The following is a 13,595-nucleotide window of genomic DNA, read 5'->3' as shown; positions in this document are numbered from 1 at the left end:
CTTTTAGTTGAACATTGCAATGCGCCATGCCGACCAGAAACGAGTCAAGTACCGAGGGCGGCATTACAATCTATCGGGGCACTTGCCAAGATAGAGCTAATCTGCATTTTACCCCTCATGAATATCGTCAGATTGACGACCACTTGCAACCTGCAAAATGCAACGGATAATCAAGACCATGAAAATAATGACTTAATGAGATAACAAAAGATGCTCGTCACCATGATCTACAATCCCTCAGCTCTCATCATATCTCACTTAGATGAGGGACTGCCCAAATCTCAGCCAGTAACCTCTCAAAGAAGCATGACTGCATATGCTGGTTAAAATTGCGTATGCACGACGCCGAGATAACCGATATCCCTACATCTTGCACAACCCCACATCTTGCACAATCTTTTGAACCTCAAAAAATATCAATTATGAAACTTATATTGAATCTTATATTAACTATAGAAAATTGTATATAATAAATAATGATTCAAATTAAAACTAAAGAAAAATCTAATATAATTATTATTATAGAAATTTATAACATTAATTGTTTTATATTATATTAATAATATAAAGAATAAGTAATTTCTTATATCTCTATTTATAAGAATATTTATTAATATTTTGATAAAAAGTAAGAAAAGAGTTTAATTAATTAAATTAATAAATTGATATAAAGATTTATACTTTTTATAAATTATATAATTAAAAATCTAATAAAAGAAACTATAGATTAGTTTATAAAAAAGAATTAAAGAATTTATTTTATTAAAAAATATTTAATATATTTGTCACGGGTTCAATACGTAGTTATGTGGATGCCTTAGGCATTCGCCCTCCATATAATCGGCGCCTCTCCGCCTTCTTCTTTACTCCTTATAAAATATTATATATTTTACCTAATATCTACCTTTTATATTATAATAATATATTTTATTTTATAAAAGAGTTTTATTATAGCAAAAGTAATCCAATTCTGAAAAGAAATTCTTTATTTCTATTTTCATTTGTCCAAGGCAGATCTTTCTATAGTTTTCATGATCCTTTGCGCCTTTTGCGCCTATTCGTCTTCGCCTTCGTCTTCGTCTTCATCTTCGCCTTCGTCTTCGCCTTCGTCTTCATCTTCGTCTTCGCCTTCATCTTCGTCTCATCTTCTTTTCCCATTATAACTGATATACTGAGTACTTCAAGCACTAGCTTACTACTATCTGTTTTGCCTAAGATACTTAAAGCTGAAATCAATAATGCTTTTAATCAATAGCAGTGGATTGTAGGAGAGCTATTTAGTTTTTAGAATTATAAACTTTATAATCTTTTTTCTTTATTAATATTAATATAAGATTAATAGAATTACCTTAATTATTTATATAATATTATTAATTGTATATTCAATTTATTCTTTATTACTCAATAAGCACTCAAATAAAATTTAGCTATAGAATATCTCCTCAAAATTATTATAAATAATTAATTAAGTATTCAATTTCAATTAAATTAATTATTATAATTTCAATTTATATAAAACCTATTAGGCATTTTTATTTAAAATAGAACTAGTTAATAACAAACTTCAAAAAACCCTAAGCTTTTTTAAGGGAAGAAAATAGAATTAATATCTTAATAAAAGGAATATACTATCTGAAAGTAAGATTTACAAATTTGTTAAATAATTGATTTAATTGTTTTCAATATAAAAAAAAAGAAGCTTTTATATTTAGCCTTTCTTATTAATAATTATACATATCAAAAAAAATTGATTAATATAAATAATATTATTAATAAAATCTCGATTTATATTATTAATAATTCCTTTTTTAATAAGCTTAATGGGCTTTATATTTTAATTGATATAGTATACAAAATCTCAATTTAATTTAATAAATTCAAGATAATTAATAAAATATTTTTTTTAACTTTTTATATTTAATTAGAATATTTTGATATAATATATTATAAGTAATTATATGAGATGATTATAGTAATAAAAATAAAAGTCTTCTATAATCTTTAATAACTATTTATATAAGATTTTAATCTTTGTTTTTTTATTAATATTGATAATTGAAAATAGAAGTTTAAAGTTTAGAATTAGAATTTATAAAAGAATAAATATCTTTTGGGATCAAAAATAAATTCAAGCTTTATATAATTTTATATATTTCTAATTAATATATTGTTTATTATATTAATATTATTTGATTCTATAAATCTTAATATTTTTAAAATATAAGATTAATAATGAAAGAAGGAATATTGATTTGATTTCTATTATTATTATAAGAAACCTAATTATTCAATATAAAATTATAATACCAAGAAACAAATGGATATATAATAAGGAGCTAAAAGAGGCTTCGGATTTATGGGTTTCTGAGAAGGTTTTAGCAATTATAACTTATATCGAAATACTCCTATTAATCAAAATAATTAATATTTTAATTAATATTTTAATAATTGGAATAGATCTTATAATCAAAACGATTTTTAGAAATATAGTTTTTGGGATAATTATAATAATAATAATAATATTTATATTATATTCTATCCTAAATAATAATTAAATATATTTTAGGAATTTATTAAAATCGAGTTTTTAGTATTTTTAAAAAATATATTTAATATTTTATTTTATAATATATTAATATCTTTAATTAATGATTATATAGGAAAAGTCCAATTTCCATATTAAATCACTTATAAAAATTATCAAGGGATATTAAATAAATAAGATGAACTATAATTAGCAAAAAGCCTTTATAGTTTAATACTATAAATAATAAATCTCTACTCATTAAAATCATTATATTCTTAGCGTATAAATCTTCTTTTGATATAACTAACCTAATTAATAATAAATATTCTAAAAAAGTATTTATAGATTGTTTTTTTATTAATAATTATAAGATATATATTCAAATTCTATCTTATCAAAGAAAACTTTGTTTAATAAATAACAAAGTTATAAATATTATTATTAAATATTTTATTATAAATATAGCTATAGAATTCTATTATAAAACCTAATTATTTTTTGTTATCAAATTATTTTTTAATATATTAATTATTTTTAGCTTATCATAATTTCAATACTATAATTTGTATATAGATTAATTAAATATAACTCTCTTTTTTATATTATTCTATTATGCCATACAATATTGCCCTCGAAATACATTATACACCATTCAAGCATCAACAATCCATTTACCACAACTAATTATAGATTTATTAATAATTCAGAAATAATTTCAAATAAAAAAGGTTTTGAATATATTATCACTAATTAAGGAATTTTTTGAGAAGGTTTATTAATTGCCATATATAAAAAACTAATTCAAAAAGGATAAGGGATATAAATCTATTATTAATAAAGATAAATTAAATATTAAAATAATACTTATATCAAATATAAATCATTATTATATAAGAATTTATAATAGAAATTCTTATACATAAGCTCAAATGATAGGCAATCTCCCAAATATATATATAATTTTAATAGAAAAAATGACCAATTAATACAAATAATAAATCAATTTAAAATGTGATTATTTATTATTACTTTTAATATTAATATCAAAAGTACAATTATTTTTATTAAGTTTAAATATAGAGAATATTTGTTAATTATAAACCTCAAGTTTTGTTTCTTTTTGTTAATAGAATAATATTTATATAATAAAGATTATTTAAAATAAATTTAATTAAATAATAAAATATTGAATTATAAATAATAAAGAATCTCTTAATATAATTATTTTATTATAAATAATTTATTTCAACAAAAAAGAATATAAGAATATTCTACTCAATAAAAAGAATTTAACTAAAATTCTATTTTAACTATTATTATATTTATATGATTTTGTTTATAATTATTATAAACTAGCTTATTTATGCAAAATCTCAAAAATAGATATTTTTAAGTTTTCAATTAGAAAATCTGAATTTAGTGATATAAAGATTCAATAAAAGCTTTCTCTCTGATTGTAAGACAAGCTATCCGCATTCCTTTTATATTATATGGATATTCTTCTATTATATTGAGTATGGGATTATAAGATTAAACTAATACCTAGAAAGAAACTATTATATTTTAAGAATCGCCCATTATTACCATTAAAGCTTGAAGTTATATATAAATAAATTGACAATAATCTTAATAAAGACTTCATTCAGGAATTAAAATTACATAATACTACACCCTTACTTTTAATTACTAAGCTAAATGGCAGCATACACATATATCAAGATTATTAAAAATTAAATAATATTATAATAAAGAATTATTATTTATTCTCTATTATTTGTAAAACTTTAAATGTTTTTTGTAATACTATAATATATACAAAACTAAATATCATTGCTACTTTCAATAAACTCCATATTATAAAAAAAAATAAATAAAAAATAGTTTTTATTATTTATTTTAATCTTTTTAAATTATTTATTATACTTTTTAATCTTTATAATATATTAATATTCTTTTAATATTATATTAATTATATTCTATTTAATAAACTAAATAAATATTATATAGTATATTTAAATAATATTTTTGTATATTTAGTAAATAAATCGAAATATAAAGAATATATTCGAATTATAATATAAAAGTTAGTAAATGCTAGATTACAAATTAATATAAATAAATATAAATTTGAGATTGTTTTTATTTATTATTTGGGATTAATAATTATAATAAATAATATATAAATAAATTTTGAAAAGATTATTATAATTATATCCTAAAAATAATTATTTTTAATAAAAGATTTATAATATTTTTTAAAATTTGTTAATTTCTATTAATAATTTATAAAGGATTTTTCAAAAATATATTAGTTTTACAATAATTTATTACAAAAAAATATTAATTGAATTTGGAATATATTATATAAAAATACTTTTATTATATTTAAGGACATATTTATAATAGTGCTAATTTTTATATATTTTGATTATAATAAACAAACAATCTTGGAAATAAATACTTTAAATTAGATATTAGAAGAAGTATTTTTTTAATATAATTCTAATAGCCTTTCATAATTAATAACTTATTTTTTAATAAAATACTTTATAGTAAAATATAATTATGAGATTTATAATAAAAAATTTCTTATAATTATTAAGTTTATAAAGAAATAACAATCAGAACTTCAAGGTTCACAGTAGGAATTTGAGATTCTCATTAATTATAAGAATCTAAAGTATTTTATTATAACAAAGGCTTTAAATTAATAATAAGTTCACTAATCTGAGTTTCTTTTTTATTATAACTTTTATATAATTTATTAATTGGGATTTAAAACTATTTAATTAAATATTTTAAATTAAAAAAGAAAAAATAAATTAAATTTTGTAACTAGAAAAAACAAATATTTGAAAAACAAAAAGTATATAATTTTATTAGTAAACAAATTTGATATTAATCTTTATAATAAATTAAAAGCTAATATTTATTTAGCATTAATAAACCTTGTAATACCCACAAAAAATAAATTAATCAATAAATTAATTAATAATACTTATAAAAGATTAAATATAATTTATTAATTTATTATAATAATTAAGAATCAATATATATGCAAATAATTAGTAGAATTTAGAAAAACATTTTAAATTATTATATAAAATTGTTATATAGCAAATAATAGAATATATTATTAAAAAAGATTATGGATTTCATTAGATAATAAATTGAAAATATAAATTATTTATAGGATGTATTTGTTTAGCCTAGTTGGATATTTAAATTGAATTAAAACAATTGATTTTGTTTTTTATATCTATTAATAACTACAAATATATTAGAAAATTATTTTATATATATAAGTATACAAGCTTTATATATATATAAAATCATTAAAGTTAGCTTTACCCGAATTTCTATATTTATTATTAATCCTTTTTTGAATTTGATCTAATATATTAATAAATTATATTATATTGCTTTTAGATTATATTTATTATAATTCTATATATAAATATATTCTAATTGTTATTTATCGATTAATTAAAATGAAATATTTTATAGGGATTAGAATATTTATAATAGAAGAGCTTATTAATATCTTTATTAATCGCATTTATATTTTATATAGTCTATTAGATAATATTATCTTCAATTGTGGTATACAGTTTATATCCAATTTCTAATTTCAATTAGCTGAATAATTAGCTGTAATCCTTTGGCATTCTTTAGTATTTTATTTACAAATAAATAGGCAAATAAAACAAATAAATTCTATTCTCAAACAATATTTATAAGCCTTTATAAATTTTTATTAAAATAATTAAATATAGTGATTATTTCTTACTAAATTTGTATTGAATAATATAACTTTGGAAATCATTAGCTACTCGCCATTTTTTATTAATTATAGATTTAATTTATATATTAATATAGAATCTAATAAATCTTGCTTGCTGGATATAACTATAATATAAAAACAAAAGTTTTTTAAGAATAATAAGATAATAGATAAAATAAAAAGAATTTTGTTATAATTACAAGTTTTTGCTAGGCAAATAATCATAATATATAAAGAAAATGCAAATTGACATTATATCAATTCATTATATTATTATATAAATCAAAAGATATTTATAAATATTAAAAATATAAAAATCTTTCAAAAAATAAAGAAATTGAATAATTAATAAATAAAGCTATATAAGATTATAAAAGTTTATTTTTATTTCTATTTTATTCAATTATTAAATAACATTTGAATATTTTCTGTTTTTTATTATTTATTATTTATTTTTATAATCAATAGAATACATTTCTTAATATAAACTATAATTAACAAATCAAAATCAACTATTATTAGAAATAAAATCCTTAAAAAAAAGAATAACAAAAATAAGTTAATATAAAAATAGATTTTTAAAAAAGTTATAAATAATCATAATAAAAATGGTTATTATTATCTAATTAAATAAAAATATTATACTTCTATTTAACAATTAGTAATAAATTTAAAAGAAAACAAAAAACTATTAACAAAATATTATTATATATATCCCAAAAAGTTTGATTTATTAAAATAAATATTAAATAACCCTAAAACTAAAGCAATTTTATTATTAATATTAAAACACTCAAAAAAGATATAAGAAATTCGAAAATCGATTTACAAAAGAAAAGCTAAATTAATATAAAGTATCTAAATTATTAATTTGATGAATTCAATTGTTCATTTGATTTATACATAATAATAAATTATATAATAATTTTAGTTTACTTGGAATAAATAAATCCTTAAAAAGAAATATTGTTATAGATTTAATATATAGTTATATAAATACCTTAGATATTCGCCCTTTATATAGTTAGTGCTTCTCCACCTCCTTCTTCACTCCTTATAGAATATCATATATCTTACCTAGTACCTACCTCTTGCGCCGTGATAATATTTTAAAGATTGATATTTTTGATATATTAATAATCTATATATTAAAGCTAATAATATTGATTATTTTGAATATTTTTATAATCTAATTAATACTATTTTCAATTTATTATTAATTTTTATTATATAAAAGCTTTTATTAATCTCTCTTTTTTATTTATTTAGTTAATAAAAGTAATTACAAAATATAATATATTTTTAAGAAATATATAACGTGATTTATCATCGAGTGAACTATATCATTGAATAAACCACTTTCACCTCAATTTACACTTTTAAACCCATATTATTCAATAACAATCAAATTAATTAATTAAAGCTATTAAGAATTTAATAATCTAGAATCTATTATATTATTTTGATAAATTCTTATATTATATTCTATCTTTTTATATTTATTATAATATTTATTAGAAAATATTATAATATTAGAATTCCTTTTTTTTGATATTTATTATATTAAATCTAAATATTAATCTTTTATTAAAATAATATATCAAAAGCTTTTTATTTAATAAATATTCCTTTTTATTGTAATTAAGTTTTTTTTGTATATTAATATTTGTTTAATATTTTATTTGTTTTTCAAAGTATATAATTCTTTATATTTAAAAGTATATTTTTATAAACTAATTTTTTTATATCTTTAACTAAAATTAATATAATTTTGAATATAAATATAAAGAAGTTTATTTAATAATAAATTATTCAAGATTTAATTAATGTTAATTAAAAAAAAGCTTTAATTGGATTATAAAGAGTTTAAGAAATTTATTATTCTAAATCAAAAGAGGGGGGGGGTAAATATATAAATTTGAATATTTAATTTCGAAAATATAATTTTAGAATTAAATAATATTAAATCTGTTTTTTGAAATCTTGATTTTATATTTTAAAAAATGATTGATTTTTTATATATAACTTTGAAAGTTATAAAGAATTCAATCTTTGAAATATAATTGATATATCTTAATAAATCCGTTGATTTGATTATCATATAAATATTTCAAAGTATTAAAATAGCTAATATCAAATGGCTAAATTAAATAACTTAAATATAATAATAAATATAAATATATAATATCGTTTTTTTTGTAATATATTTGAAAAGCTATTAATTTATAGCTTTTATGTCTATTTAGTACTAATATTCAATATTTGCTTCTTCTTTGATTCTTAATATACTTATTGAAATATTTCAATTATTCTAAATCTATTTTATTATTTGTTCATTTATTCAATATAGATTTAATAGTTTATTTCATAGAAAGATCGATTTCGATATATTAATTAAAGAAATAAACCTAATTCTAAATTATTAGAAATAAGGGAATAATTTTATTCTTTTTATTTTCATATATTATTATTATAATCTATTCTCAATTATTTAATTATATTGATTTACTTTTATTATATTTCTTAATATTAATAATAATTATTATTATATATATAATTCTTATTATAAAGCTTATTTCATTAAAATTATAGAAATCTTTATTCAAAATATTATATTTCGCTTATATATTCGTAATTAATCAAAATCACTTTTTAATAAACTTAGAATTTTTATAAAAAGCTCTTTGAAAATTATAAATACAATTAAAACACATCTTTAATTCGATTTAATACTTTATAAATTGATATACTTAAAGCTTTTTAATATATTTTGTATTTCTCAATTCAAGAATATGATTTGCTATATCTTTTATTCTTTTATATTTAGATAAAAAATCTTTTAAATTTATATCAAGAATATATTAAATAATAACCTTCTTTTTTAATTCTATAAATTTATATTAATTTACTCAAATTTTAATATATAAAATTAAATTATTTATTCTATAAATAAGGATTATATAAGGGATATTATATAATTGAAAAGCTTTTCGAAAACTTAGTTTTTTAATTGTTTTTAATAGCTTTGATAATTAAAAGCAAGTATGCTTTTTTATTATTAAATTGTATAATAAATGATTAATAAATTGTGTATTGAAGTTAGTTGTGTTTATTGAGGTGAAAGTGGTTCACTTGATGATATAGTCCACTCGATGATAAATCAAGTTATAATTAAAACGAAAAAGATTTTTTGATTGAATTAATATATTCTATAAAGAAAGTAATAAATATTAGTATTTACAGAAAAAACAAAATAATGAAAACTATATAAAATAGATTTTAAAAGTTTATTGATATTTTAATATATATCTTTATTAATAATACAATTATATTATCTATTCTATTATATAAAAGGGAATTAAGAGATCTTTAAAATATATAGATTAATAAAATAGAGGAAAGGAATAAAGTTTATTTCAGAGTTTTAAATAATAAGTAATTATTTAATACTTTTAATTTTATATAATTTCAAAAAGTATTTTAATATTATATATATTTAAAAGCAAATAAAGAATATTGTTTATTAATTATAAATAATTATTCTAATTATATTAATAACGTGGTTTATCATCGAGTAGGCTATATCCTTAAGTGGGCTACTCTAAAATACACCAAAATTAAGGCTTTTTGAATATTTGTATTTTAATAATTAATTATTATTTTAGAAAAAGAAAAAAATATTAAATAATAATAAAAGATTAGTTTTCTAAAAATTTAGTTTTCATATAAATATTTTTATTTTATATTAAAAAAAGTGAGAATTGTTACAATTTTTATTACAAAAAAATATTTCTAATAATAATTCTTATATTAATTCGAATTTGCAATAAATAATTCGATTTTTGTAATATTTATATAGTTAAATTTCATAGTTTAAATTTTTAAAATTTTTTATTAATAAATAAAGAAAATACATGATTATATATAAACGAATTTTGTATGTAAAAATGATGGCCCACTCGATAATATGATCCACTCGATGATAAATCATGTTATAGAATTTATATCAAAATATAATAAATTAAAGATAATATTACTGATTTTGTTATTTCATACTATGTTTTAACTTCAATCTTTTAATTATAGCTTTTTTCTTTTATTTTTAATAACTTATTATATAAAAACAAAGAAAAATTTAAAGTTATAAAATAAAACCTTTAAATTATATTCAAAAAAGCTTAGATCCAAATTTATATAATATATAATATACTCTTTTTCTTTGAAAAAATAAATATTTATTTTATATATAAGAAAGCTATTATTACTAATATTATATCTAAATCTTTTTTTATACTATTTATATTAATATAATTATATAGAAATAAATTCAAGATTTTATATATTACGAAAACTTTTTATAAGCTCAAATTAGAGTTTCAATATTGTCAAGGTACGAATAAAGACTTATATTATATCATAAGGGTAGAAAAGCTATGGAAAAGTAAGGCCCTACTTATAAAAAGTAGGGCATATTAGTGGTTTATATTTAAGGTATAAAAACAATTATAGAATATATAGTTGGTGTTATAATAATATTTTTTATTTAAAGTAATTAATTTATAATTATAATCAAAATACTCTAATTTCTATTATTGAATTAAAATGAATTTTTTTAGGAATAATAATTAATTAATAAAGTTTTTTAGATTTATTTTAATCTTATTTTGGGGTTATATTTAATATACTTAATATAAATATTAATAAGGGATTAATAGGATTAAAAATAATAGATCTTTTGAAATCTATTTAAATTAATAGATTTAGTTTATTTAGATTTATTAAATAAAAGGTAATAATTATGCTTTTTTGGTTATAAAGGTTTTTGATAGATTGCTAAAATATTGAATAGTATTTTTATTCGATTTGATAGTGAAATTTGTTTTTATTATAATAATTAAGGATTTTTTTGAATTCCTATTATTTAATTTCTTTATATATTTTATTATCCCTTTTAAGAATTTGACTTCAATTTCTATATAATTCAATAATATTGATAATATCCTAGTTTAATAATCCTAATAAATAATGGAGTGATTGGAGTAGTAAATTATAAAATATTAAAAAGATCTTGAAATTAATTGAAAGTTGGAGTAGGCAGATATATTTATAAACTTTGAGAATTTTATAGAAATTATTCTATTTATTATTATTCTTTTTTATTAAATAATTAATTTTTGTATTCTTTATATTTATTTATATTTTTTTATTTTTTTATATAAAAGAATATTAATATAGATTTTATTGATATAATCTTTATATTTCTAAATTGATTAAATTATAAATATTTTTAATTTAATTAAAATGAAATCAAATCGATTTATAATCTTATTAGTTTTAAGGAACTCTTGTTTTTTTTGATATAATAAATTCAATAAAATAAATATTAATAGCTTGATATTAAAATATAAATGGAAACCATAATTAGCAAAAAATAAGAATATATTAATAATTTCTAATATAATATTATTCAATATAAATTCTATAAATAAGAATTAATTAAATTAATTATTTTAATGAAAATTTATAAAAATATAAAGATATTATTTAATTATAATATTAATTCTTTTTATTTAATTATTAGATTTGGAATAAAACAAGAAAGATTGTTTTAAAGTAATTAATAAATATTCAAATAAATGCTTTTAAAACTTAAAAACGAATTATAAGTTTTTATCAAACATAATATTATTAGATATATTATATAAATAATAGATTTTTTTAATAAATCAGTTTATAAGCTTCTTTATAAATAACTCTACAATTAATATAAAATATCATATTTTAATTAGATAGCAAATAATTATAATAATATATTAATATTTCTTTTTATAGTATTTACTAATTAATAATAATATAATATAGTTGATAAAGATATCAAATCAAAAATAAAACAGTATTAATGATAATTTAGAGAATCTAAATATAATAAAACAAAAAGCTTTTATTCGAAAATAAAATTAATAAGTTTATATAAATATCTCAATCTCCCTTAATATATTGGATTATTAATATATACAAAAAACAAGATTAATAATTTTAAAATAATCAGAATATTTAGCTAATTTAATTAAATATGTTTGATATATAATTTATATATAAAATTTAACAAAAAAAGAAATAAAAAAGTAATTGTAATAAAAGATCTTATTATTTATTAATTTACAATCTTATAAGATTATTTAAAGATTTTTTTGGATTTCTAATAATTAATAATAAATAAAGAGATTTTTAAGTATTATGTATATAATAATAATTAGCTTGAATAATTTATATACTTTATTAATAAAATTGTTAATTAACTTATTGATATTAGAAATAATTATATTTATTGGGTTATAATTAGATTTAAATCAGTATTTGCTTATTAAGTAATATCTTTAAATATAATAATATTAAATACTCTTTTTAAAAGAATTATTTATAAATAGTTTTTGATTTAATTATTATTAGAATTGGTGTGTATTGGGTGGTTTTTTGTTTTATGATTCAAAGTATTAAAGCGAATAGTTTTGTAATTGGGTTAATATATAATACAAAAATTAAATTCTAATAAGAATTTAGTTTATTTAGTTTATTGTTGGTTTAATATTTTTATTAATATAAAATATTCGAGATTCTTATAATTAATAATGATTTCGAATAGCTTCTAAGCTTTATATAATTCCAATTTCTATTTCTTTAATGATTTTATAATAACTAACAGTTTTTTATTATAAATTTTATAATTATATTTAATAGTATTATATTTTAATAAGAAATATGTTATTGAATGTAAGCATTCTTTATTATTATATTATAAAAAAATACTTTTTATAATTTAATTAAAAATATTAATTTTTATAATTATATAATAATAATAATCAAATATAATAAAAACTAAAGCAAAAAAGAAAATAGTTTTTAATATTTTAAAAATATTTTTTTAATTAAAGATTTAGTTTTATATCTTTTTCTTTTTTAAAAAATAATTAAGGGATTTTACAATTTGAGAAAAGTTGTAAATAAAATATTAATAAAAATTAACAAAATTGAAAAAATATTAAAGATCTTTAAGCTTAATTAGTAATTTCCAATTGAATATAGTATTGACTTTTTCCGAATTTATTTTTATTTTTTCTAAAATAATAATCAAATTAAAATAGTTAGTTTTTTTATTTCAAATTTGTATTTATTAATATTAATTTGTAATTTAATATCAATTAATTATTAAATTACTTTATAAATATATTTTTTATAATTTATAATATTCTTGAAATAAATAAGAATATTATTTAAATATACTAT

Source organism: Botrytis byssoidea (genome assembly GCF_014898295.1).
Source record: "Botrytis byssoidea strain MUCL 94 chromosome Unknown BBYS_007, whole genome shotgun sequence".
Lineage (NCBI taxonomy): Eukaryota > Fungi > Ascomycota > Leotiomycetes > Helotiales > Sclerotiniaceae > Botrytis > Botrytis byssoidea.
Note: the sequence above shows the minus strand (reverse complement) of the source record.